The sequence below is a fragment of the Myotis davidii genome, unplaced genomic scaffold, assembly GCF_000327345.1.
Source record: "Myotis davidii unplaced genomic scaffold, ASM32734v1 scaffold916, whole genome shotgun sequence".
Taxonomy (NCBI): Eukaryota; Metazoa; Chordata; class Mammalia; order Chiroptera; family Vespertilionidae; genus Myotis; species Myotis davidii.
The window spans coordinates 1,948,775-1,959,415 of record NW_006288013.1 but is presented as its reverse complement, the minus strand read 5'-3'; the positions used below and the strand labels follow the sequence as shown (position 1 = coordinate 1,959,415).

Genomic DNA, 10,641 nt, shown 5'->3' with positions numbered 1-10,641 from the left:
GGGACCCTCCCGGCTCAGCCGCTCCCCAGTTGCGGGCTGCAGCCCGGCCCTCAGGGGCTCCGAAGCTCCCGGGTGGCTCCCTTCCCCTTCGGCGGCTGCAGCTCCGCCCCCAAAGAACCTGTCCTGGGTCCCTCTCCCCGAGGGGGCGGGGCGGAGACAACACAGTCAGCGGCGCGAGCCCAAAGGAAACCACGTGCCGCAGGCGGGACGCCCCACGGTCCCGCGTGTTCCTAAACCTATGCCTGACCCCCAGCCAAACGCGAGCATCCGCCGCCTACGTCACTACGCCAACGCTGGCGTCATCACGCTTCGAGGAGGCTGGGAGAGAGCGTGCGTATGCGCGACTCCAGCTTAAAGAGGAGGCGGAGCGAAGGAAGGGGCGGGACCAGGAGATGAGATGGGGCGGGGCTAAGGCCTTAAAGTCATCGGGGTTAATGGCTGAAGGAACTACGGAGCCCAATGGGGCGGGGTCTGAGAGTCTTAATTTCTAAAGTTTGCAGGCGATGAGGAGGAACAGTGAGAGGCAAGGAGTGACTGATGAAGGGGGAAAGCGTTCAGGAGACTTAGTTGGTGAGAGCATTAGCCTGCGGTTATCAATCGTTCCTAAATCTGAGCACAGATATAGAAAAGACAGAACCCCTGCTCGATCCCAGTTGTGTGGGATGGGACATCTAAACAGACAGGTGCCTACAGGGGGAATCAGTCCCCTGGCAGAGCCTAAGTGTGGGATGCCAGGCGTGGCTGAAGAAGGTAGCCCTCTCACAAGGAAGAGCAACTGAAGAGACTGTGAACATCACGGGAGCGAGCAGGCACACAGTGTGAAGACGCTGGAGAGAGACTGCTGGGATGTTCGCATTGCCTGCCAGAATCTTCAAGTCTCTCTTTTTTACCCCAACAGTTACCTGCATTGGTTTGACCTGGAAACACTGACCCTTTTGTATATTAGGCTACCTTTAAAATGTATCCCCAAATATTTTTTCCCCTATAACTCAGGGGAAAAAAGGTTTCTAATTAAAAGAAGCAAAGGCTAGTTACTTAAATTTGCCACTACTATTCGGCCTATTTTAAGAAGAGTTAAATGACTTGCTCAAAGGTATACATCCTGTAAGTGTGAGATTTAAACTCCCAAATCCTGGCTTCATGCGCTAAACTAGCATGCTATACAGTGTCTCCAAGTGGGAAATAAAATCACGGTCTCTTCTATCAAGGAGCTCATGGTCTAGAGATGGAGACTGGCAAGATACGATTGCAACATGAAATTAATGCACATAAATGGACCCAAGTGCCGTGGTGGCCCAGAGGAGGAAATAATTCAGCCCAGTTTTTGAGGAGGATCAGAATTTAGCCAATGTGAGAGTAAGAAAGAGTATTACATGCCAGAAGGCAAACAGAGCAGGGTGCCAGGATGATTTACAGCCCGGAAGAACTGTGAAATTGTTCTCAAGGGAGACTGGAAAATATTCCCCATGAAAATACTACCACAGTTGTTGGGCCCTTTTTGAACCTTGAGAAAAGAAATATGGGACTTCCACCCAAATGCCTTCAGAATTATGTAGCTATGGGCTTTAAAACACAATATGCCTTCAACCTATTGGTTACAGAATCTGGGGAATGGGACAACCTGGGGTGCACAGCAATGATGTATTTTCCAGTTCACATCTCTTTGAATCTACCTACCTTGTTCAAGGGATCAAAAGTAGTGACCAGTTGGTTTACTTCCTACCAGAGCATTTGTCTATGTCAAATCATATCATCTTATTTTTATTTTCAAGGTTGGAATGGCATGTCCCTTTTAGATTCATCACCTTTCAGACAATAAGAGTGATCTTTCCAAAATTAATATAGTAGCATGTCAATAATAATATAGACTGCTATACGCCAAGAATTCTTCACATGTTAACTTATTTAAACTTTACAAAAGCCCTCTGAAGCAGGGTAGGCATCCCCATCTCCATTTTCCAAAGGAGAAACTGAAGCTCAGAGAGGTTTCAACCGCTTGTACTGTTGTACTGGAAGCCTGGCACCAGAGTCCATTTCCTTATCCACTGTTACTGCAGTGATTAAATAACCTCCAGTTGCTCCCTCTACTACACAAAGAGGACTTGCCTATCAGGCTCTCTAAGATCCAGGAAGTTCCCTGAGGTGTCCTTGTTGTGAGGTACAGAAGTGAAACATCCTTATTGTTACCTTAAAAAATATATTTATATATACATATATGTATACATATATATTGATTTTAGAGAGAGAAACATCAATGATAAGAGAGAATCATTGATCGGTTGCCTCCCGCATGCCTCCACACTGGGGATTGAGCCCGAAACCCCGGGCAGATGCCCTGATTGGGAATTGAACCTCGACCTCCTGGTTCTTAGGTAGACACTCAACCATTGAGCCATGCGGGCAGGGCCTGGTTGTTACCTTTTGATACTGCAGGTCTGTGGAATGAACACTTCCAGCATTACTGGCCAGCTTTCGGGGAAGGTTTTAATCTGGTTGGGCATGACAGGTTTCAGCGTAACTTGCAAAAACTCAGTGCTTCGAAAAGGTAGGTATTACTCTGATACCCCATGTGGTCATGGAGTACATATAACACAGTGTTCAGCGTTCTCATTACGCTTGAATTTACTCAATTAGTGTTGGATAAGAAAAAGTGTCTTAGTGTTTTTAGAGATTCCGTGCTTTTTATCCCCCCCCACCTCAAAATTCCATTTCACCCACAACCTCCATCATTTTCAACAGCACAGGGGAAAGGAGCACCTGCCTGGCAATCAGAAGTCCTGGTTCAGATCTCATTTGTATGACTCACTAGCTGTGGAATCTTTGAAAGTAACTTAAACTCTAGATTTCCATCACAGGGCTGTCGACAGTATTACCTGAAATGTTTTGTGAATTTTGTGATAGAGAAATGTGCGTATTGTATCTGACTGAACACTCCCCATCCTTCGTGAGTTTTGTTTTAGAGTTAGGGAGTCCCCTTAATTTTATCAGTCAACTCGATGGAAATCCCAACGTAGAAGGCTCAAGATTTATTTCATCTATTTTGGATATATTTCTTTTAGGCACAGTCCTTCCATGTGTATAGGAATCACCCCAGCAGAGCTTGTTAAAATGCAAATTCCTGGGTCTCCCACCTGATGATGCTGACTCGCTTTGAGAAACACCACTTGCTCCATAGTTGGATCTTAAGTTTCTTCCTTTTGCTTTCAGGAGACCCTTATTTTGAGACTTGAACTTTTCTTTTTTAATATGTATTTATTGATTTTAGAGGGAGAGGAAGGGAGAGGGATAGAGAGATAGGAACATCAATGAGAGAGAAACATCAATCAGCTGCCTCCTGTACAACCCCCACTGGGCATGTGCCCCCACCAACAGGGAATCAAATAGGGAGTTCTTGGTTCATGGGTCAACACTCAACCACTGAGCTACACCGGCCGGGCCTGAACTTCTTTTCTTATATTATACTAGAGGCCCAATGTATGAAATATGTGCAAGAATAGGCCTTCCTTTCCCTGGCTGCCGGCACCGGCTTCCCTCCGGCACCTGGGACCCGGGCTTCCCTTGCAGCCCCAGCTTCGTCCAGAAGGTTGTCTAGAAGGATGTCTGGTCTAATTAGCATATTACACTTTTATTATTATAGATTCCTTGGTTGATTCTTGTATGTGCCCTAACGGGGGCAGCGGGTGAAACCGGCAACCTTGGCATATCAAGATGATGCTCTAATCAACTGAGCTACCCAGTCAGGGCTCCTGAGCATCTTTCAGTGTTTGTTTTCATTGGGTTTTCTTCTTTGGTAAGTTGATTAAGTCTTTTGCCCATTTTCCTACTGAGTAGTCTTTTTCTAATTGATTTTCCTTTTAATCTATACAAGTTTTTATGTTTATATTTTAGTTATGAGCTCTTCTAATGTTTTTATATTTATATTTCAGTTATAAGCTTTGCAAATATCTTGACCCACTCTGTTGGTTGCCTTTACAATGGTTAATGGTGAGAAAATGGCAAACCTTGATATTATTTTGTCCTTTGCTTTAGAAATGGTGTTCAGTTCTTGAAGAAAATTAAGACTCTAAAAATTACCCTTTCAATTTTTTTTCAGCAATGTAAGACCAGCATTTGTCACTTCTCCAGTCACTCTTCTTTACAAGTGGATTTTTTTCCCCCATTTAAATGTTTATTTTCTTACTTTTTTTGAGTTGCAGTGTTAATGGCCCCCTGTACAATTTCTGCTGATCTTCAGGGAGAAATCCTACAGCTTAGAACTTCACTGTATGCTGTCTGAGGCTGATTCTGGCTGTTTACAAATATTTCCTGTGTATAATTAACCTCTTTAATTTCACACCAGAACACAAGATAACTCATATAATAGGCAATGCCATCTGAGCTGATTCTCCTTTATTTATTTTTTCTTTGGGATCACATAGTGCTTCAAAGAGTGAGGTTAGCTTTTCAAAATTCCTTTAATGGACATGCTGCTTCATAATGAGCACTATGTCTTGTCTAGCATATTACTTTTACAGCCTGCACCTACATTTCCACCTACATTTTGCAACATTTTCCATTGATGAGGTGAGACTGAAAAGAATGGACAATCCCCCCACCTCCCCAAAGTTTCTAAACGTTATACATAAAGAAGAAACACTTCCAAAATAGTAAAATTCCACAAATGTTCAGCTATATTTTCCAGGGTGGAGTGCTTTATCACAGAGTTTTAGTTTATAACTGAAAATAAAAAGCAGATTGGCTTTTGGTAAGTGTTATTGTTTGAAAATTCTCAACAGTTGTGCATCCCTTGTTGCCTGCACCCTGGGCAGACCACACCCATTGCCCTCCCTTGGTATTCCACTGCTTTTAAACATGGTGTTTTCTATAGACTTTTGGCAAATACTTTTCATTTAAGAAAGTGCCCTGCATTTTCTGAGGATTACTACTCCCAACCCCCAAGTAGATGGTCAAATAGGTACATAATCTCATAATTAATGAGAGATCTTTTTGGGAAAGTATAGCCACTGATTTAAAATATACATATTGTAATGGGAGGAAATTTTGTCCTTATGACAAAGAATTTGGAAGAGAGCATTCCCAGTAATCCATCTGACCATCATTACTCACCATTGGTCTAAAACTAATAAACAAATATGTAAGCACTTAAGCACAAAAAGGAGATGATTTACAGTTTAATAAAAGACACTAGATCAAAGAGGAGGGGGCTAGGACTCAGGCAGAGAGAGCAGTTAGGAAGTTACTGCAATAATCCAGAAGAGAAACCAGTCTTACAGTTCTCACAGTGGTTGGCACAGGGTTGTAGTAGAGGGTGTCTTAAGAAGTGCTCCAATTCTGGATGTATTTTGAAATAGAGCCAACAGGATTTCCTGAAGTATTTGGATGTGGGCTATGAATCATATGTCAAGGAGGACACCATGATTTTGAACTGAGCAAAGGAATCATGAAGTTGTCATTAACCAAGATGAAGACTGGGGGAGAAGTAGGTTTTTGTTGGGGGCGGACACTAGCAAGATTAGGGGTTTGCTTTTAGACATGTTAAGTTTGAGTATCTTTAGTTACTCAAGTGGAAAATTTCAGTAGGCCATTGGACATATGAATCTGGAATTCAGGGAATCAGTTTAGGTTGGAGATAACTTTAGGAGTAATTGGCATGTAGGTGGTATCTAAAGTCATAAAACAGATGACATCTCAAATGAAGCCAGTGTAGGTAAAAATAGAAAAAAAATAAAGAAGGTTCAAGCACCGAGCACTGGGCAGCCAATATTGGGAGGTTGGGAAGATGACAAAGAACCAGCAAAGGAGACTGAGGAGAGGCCCACGAAGGAGGAGGAAAATCAGGAGAGCGTGGTGTCCCTGAAGCCAAGTCAAGAAAGCATTTTCAGGGGGAGGGAGTGATTAGCCATGTAGAAAGCCCCAGACAGGTGGGTCAGATGAGAAGTGGTAACGATTGTTGGATTTAGAAATACAGAGTGTTTAGTGACCCTGATAGGCTGTTTTAGTGGACTGGAGGTGGCAAAAGCCTGATTGCAGCTACCCATGCAACTAGGGCTCCTTGGAGAAATGATCAATTCCAGGTCTGAGGCAGGAAATGTGCAAAATGGAACAGCTTGTTGTGCCAAAAAGTGAGGAAGCTATCAAATACTAATGAGGTCTTGTCCAAAGAATACAGAAAACAGCTTTAAGGGGATCCCAAAGTTGGGACTCTTTGTGCATAAAGAATAAGACCTGCAATTTGGGGAAGCACATTAAATCTATAAACCTCCCAGAAGACGTCAATACTGTATACTAAAAAACAAATGCCCCAAATCTCCACAAAGCCCTATTGGCCACCTCTGGTGACTGTCAGAACGCCAATTCATTATTCTGAAAAGTGGTACATCATAAGAAACAAATACTTGTCCTGCCTTTCCTGAACTGTGTTTTAAGGTAACAAGAGAAAAGGTATATTATACTGAAGAATTCCAACCGAACAATGCAAAGGGAATTATGGAATTAGAAAAAAAATCACTATTTTATAATCTAAAGTCATAAAACAGATGACATCTCAAATGAAGCCAGTGATGTTTCTAATAAAACATCTAGGCAACAATCATCAATGGATGATAAAAAAATTAGGAGAAATATTGACAGGAAACTTTATAAAGAGTGGATCAGGCCCTGCCTGTGTGGCTCAGTGCTTGAGTGACGACCTCTGAATCAGGAAGTCATAGTTTGACTCCTAGTCAGGACATATGCCTGGATTGTGGGCTCCATCCCCAGTGTGGGGGCATGCAGGAAGCTCTCATCATTGATGTTTCTCTCTCCCTTTCCCTCTCCCTTCCTCTCTGAAATTGATAAATATATAAATGGATCAGGCTGACACCTCTGAAATAACTGATTAATTCTAACATCATTGAGAGTGTGACAATGAGACATTAATTATATGCCTCCTGATGTGACACAGTAGGAAATGCTTAGCATACTCAGAATGTGAAGCATTATTGCAAATATAAACAAAGAAATAGATAAAACTTACATTTGCTTGTCTTTAGGTCAGGGGTTTCTGTAAAGGCCGGATAGCAAATATGTTAGAATTTGTGGGCCACATATGGTCTCTATCACATATTCTATTACTTGTTTGTTTGTTTTTACAACCTTTTAAAAATATAAATGACCATTCTTAGCTTCTAGGAATTACAGAAACAGCCTGTTAACCATAGTTTGCCAACCCTAGCACCAGATCAAATGCTAGTTTACAGAAAATATGGGGATTAGAGGAAAAACTAAATAAACTAAATAATTTAACTTATTTTTTTTAAATCTTTCTTTCTCTCCATATGTATGTGGGTTATACATATGTATTATATACATGATACATATGTACATATTATATTTGTATAATTTTTTCCTGAAACATTTGAGAATTTTAGACATCATGCATCTTTCCTCCCAAATCCTACATTTTAGGAATCCTTATTCCTAAAAATAAGGATATTCTTTTAAAAAAATTTCATATATATGATGCTACCTATTCAATTTATTAAAATTTGTAATAAACATAATCAAACTAGTGTTCCAAACTTATGCTGTTTATGTGAAAGACATTACAGGAGAAGACACAATAGAGACTGGCTTACAATAAGAATTATAAATTCCTTCTATAGAGATGGAGAAATAAAAGGACAAATCTAGTTGTCTAAAAGACAATTCACTGTACACATTTTATTTACAGTTTTGTACACTGTCTTAATATGAATGGGACTGCTTTTCTACCTGAGCCATTTTTTAAACAAAGCAAAATAACCTAAGTGATACAAAGTGTTAAAATACAGCATAAAGATACAAAAACAGACATACTAATTCTAATTAGGAATGTAATTATGATGTTACATTTTTTATAATCCACAATTATGTTTAGGAAATCACACAAACATAGATCACTGATTTGAATGAAATGCATAAATTTGTAGCAAAGCTTTGTAGTTACAAAAAAACAAAAAATTACCAAAGAATGCCCAAAATTAATGTTTATTCTACCTTTGTGTCATATTCCTGGATCCCTCACCAATACTACATGAGGAAAAAAACAAAAGCAAAACAAATGAAAAAGTGAAATCAGAATCACTAATGTCATCAAGTAGGGAAACAAATTAAAATCTAGTGGCTACCAGCAAGAGTACAGCAAAGACAATGGTGTAAAAGGAAACAAAGAAAATTGCTAGAAAACTGTATGCATCATACTCTTTCAAACCAGCAAAATATGCTCCTGCAGACAATGGAACGTAAACAGAATTCTTTTCCTGTAAGGTATAGAAATGCAAGTTCTTTCTTAACACTGTGGATGGGTAAAATATGTTTGTAATAATAATTCTTCTAAACTATTACAGAGTGGGCCAGAAACACATTAATGGATTCTGGGGATGATATGTACTGTAATTCTTTGATTGGATAAGTGGATATTCTAGCCAAAAAAAAAAAGTGAACACAGAAGTACAAGACAAAGGTGAATGAGACTTCTCTTTTATCTTTGCAACACTTAGATGGAAATCAAATTTAAATTCAGTCCACTCTGCCTTTGAAGAGGGTTTGGTTCAGCTCCCAAAGCTTGATTGCTTGACGCAGTCTCCTATGAGAATACTCAGAAGGTGTTTTCTTAAACAACAAACCTATTTTAGTGGTGGAGCCGCTCTTAGTAGCTGTGTCTGCATGAGACTGATAACCAATCACTATCTTTGGAGGAAGTCCTAACCTTTCCTTGGACAGTATGTATACCCTCTCCATATGTGTAACAGCATCTCTGTTTCTACACTCAGTAGTCCATATTGCTATCTTATCACCCTTCGCTCTAACATTAACAACGGCTCCACATACATCATCACTGTAGTCATCAAAAGATTCTCCAATAAGGCATAGCAGTGTTGTTAGCCAAAAGCAATCGAGGTCACTTCGTCTCTGCTGTTTGTTCAATGTAATTAGCCATCGTTCTCCTCATTTATTTTTCTCATCTTCCCACATAGGTTTAATACCATCCTAAAGGAGTGAGTAGTCACAGCCAGGCATTAAATTGCTAGATAACTGGATATGGTTGTACAGAGCCCAAAGTCTTCAGCAGTATCAAACTCAGAGATCAGCCGAAGGTTTGCTTGCCATGTTTTGCTTTTATCATTTAAAAAAAACCAGAGTGCCCATCTGTTCTGTAAAGGATGTTTAATATAGTGTCTGGGGTTACCAACCTCCTGGTTAGATTCTGTTTTCTCTTCTTCTGTAGGTGGGGGATTAGGAGTAGGGGTGGTTTCCGCTTCCACAGTTGCCGTCTTAGATCGAGGATATTCTTTTATATAACCATAGCATAATGATAAAATTCAGAAATTTTAAGATGAACTAATACTATTTTATAAGACACAGTCCATTTTTCTGGTTACACAAATTTTCCCAATAATGTCATTTATATCAATTGTCCCCTCGATCCTGAATCCAATCCCAGATTACACATTGCATTTAGTTGTCATGTTCTTTTTTTTCTCAAGTTAGCCAGAGTTTATCTCTGTTGCTTATAACCAAAGAATCTTAATGATACAGTTTCTTCCTGTTGTTTCTAACCAAAGAAACTTTATAATATAGTAAGTTACATCATTTCACTCTAATCAACTCTTCTAGGTATTAAAATTCCTGTTTTACAGATGAGTATTAGGGGGCTCAGAGAAGTTAAGAAACTTGCTCATGATGACACAGTAAGTTCTAGAGCCAGAATTTAAGTCCATATATATATATATTTACTTTCAAGCCTCTGCTTTATTCCATTTCAGGACTGGTAGATAGTGGTAATCACAATCCCCGAATTCAAGAATCTTATAGGCTAGTGTGGGTAAGAGATAGATAGCAAATAATTACAATAAATGGCAGTAAATTCCTCCATAGAAGTATGTACAAGATATGGATAGAACATAGTCAATGACTTATTTCAAATATGGCAAGGAGAAACCAAGATGGCGACATAGGTAAACACCGGAAATTGCTGCCTCACACAACAACTTCAAAAATACAACTAAAAGACAAAACGACATCATCCAGAACCACAGGAAGGCTGGCTGAGTGGAAATTCTATAACTAGAAGGAAAGAGAAAAGCACACTGACACTCAGAGGAGGTGCGGAAGTAAAGTCCAGAGGTACGGAGGCGCACGTGGAAAGGGCTGGCAACTGAGGACACGGTTGTCTTTTACATTTGGGAGGGAGTCTCAAGCTCCCGACAGCCCTGGACTCCAGTTTCAGGTGAGTCTCTAGGGTCCCAGACTCATACAGGGAGAAACTGGACTGTCTGGCATAAGACGGAACTCAAGGTCAGCTTTCTCTCAGAGGTGCTTGCAGTGATTACTGGGACACTGAGACACCGGGCCTCTTAGAGTAGGACTGAGGAGCAGCTATAGCTGCATGCTCCACCCTGTTGATCCCCTGGTACCCCCCCCACCAAGCTGTGCACTGACGTTTTTGCATATGAAAGGCCTGGCCCTTTGCAAACTGAAAATTACCTAACCAACTGCAGCTGGCCCAAGGCCCCACAGCAGCTTGCATTCCTTCACAGCTGAGCTCCTGCTGGGTAGCCTTGAGCAGAGGCTAAATTAGCACCTCCTTAGCGATCCAAGAGCCAGTGTATCCAATGGTCA

At 40.7% G+C, this 10,641-nt stretch overlaps 1 protein-coding gene and 1 pseudogene across 1 annotated transcript in view; both read right to left on the bottom strand.

Annotated features, from left to right (window-relative positions):
• NARS2 (asparaginyl-tRNA synthetase 2, mitochondrial (putative)) overlaps positions 1-287 on the bottom strand; it is a 116,504-nt gene extending 116,217 nt beyond the window's left edge. Inside the window, exon 1 of the mRNA XM_006759881.2 lies at positions 2-287. The gene's annotated coding sequence lies outside the window, so the exon portion shown is untranslated. The remainder of the gene's footprint in view (position 1) is intronic.
• An 8,251-nt stretch (positions 288-8,538) lies between these two features.
• LOC102755261 overlaps positions 8,539-10,641 on the bottom strand; it is a 7,989-nt pseudogene continuing 5,886 nt past the window's right edge.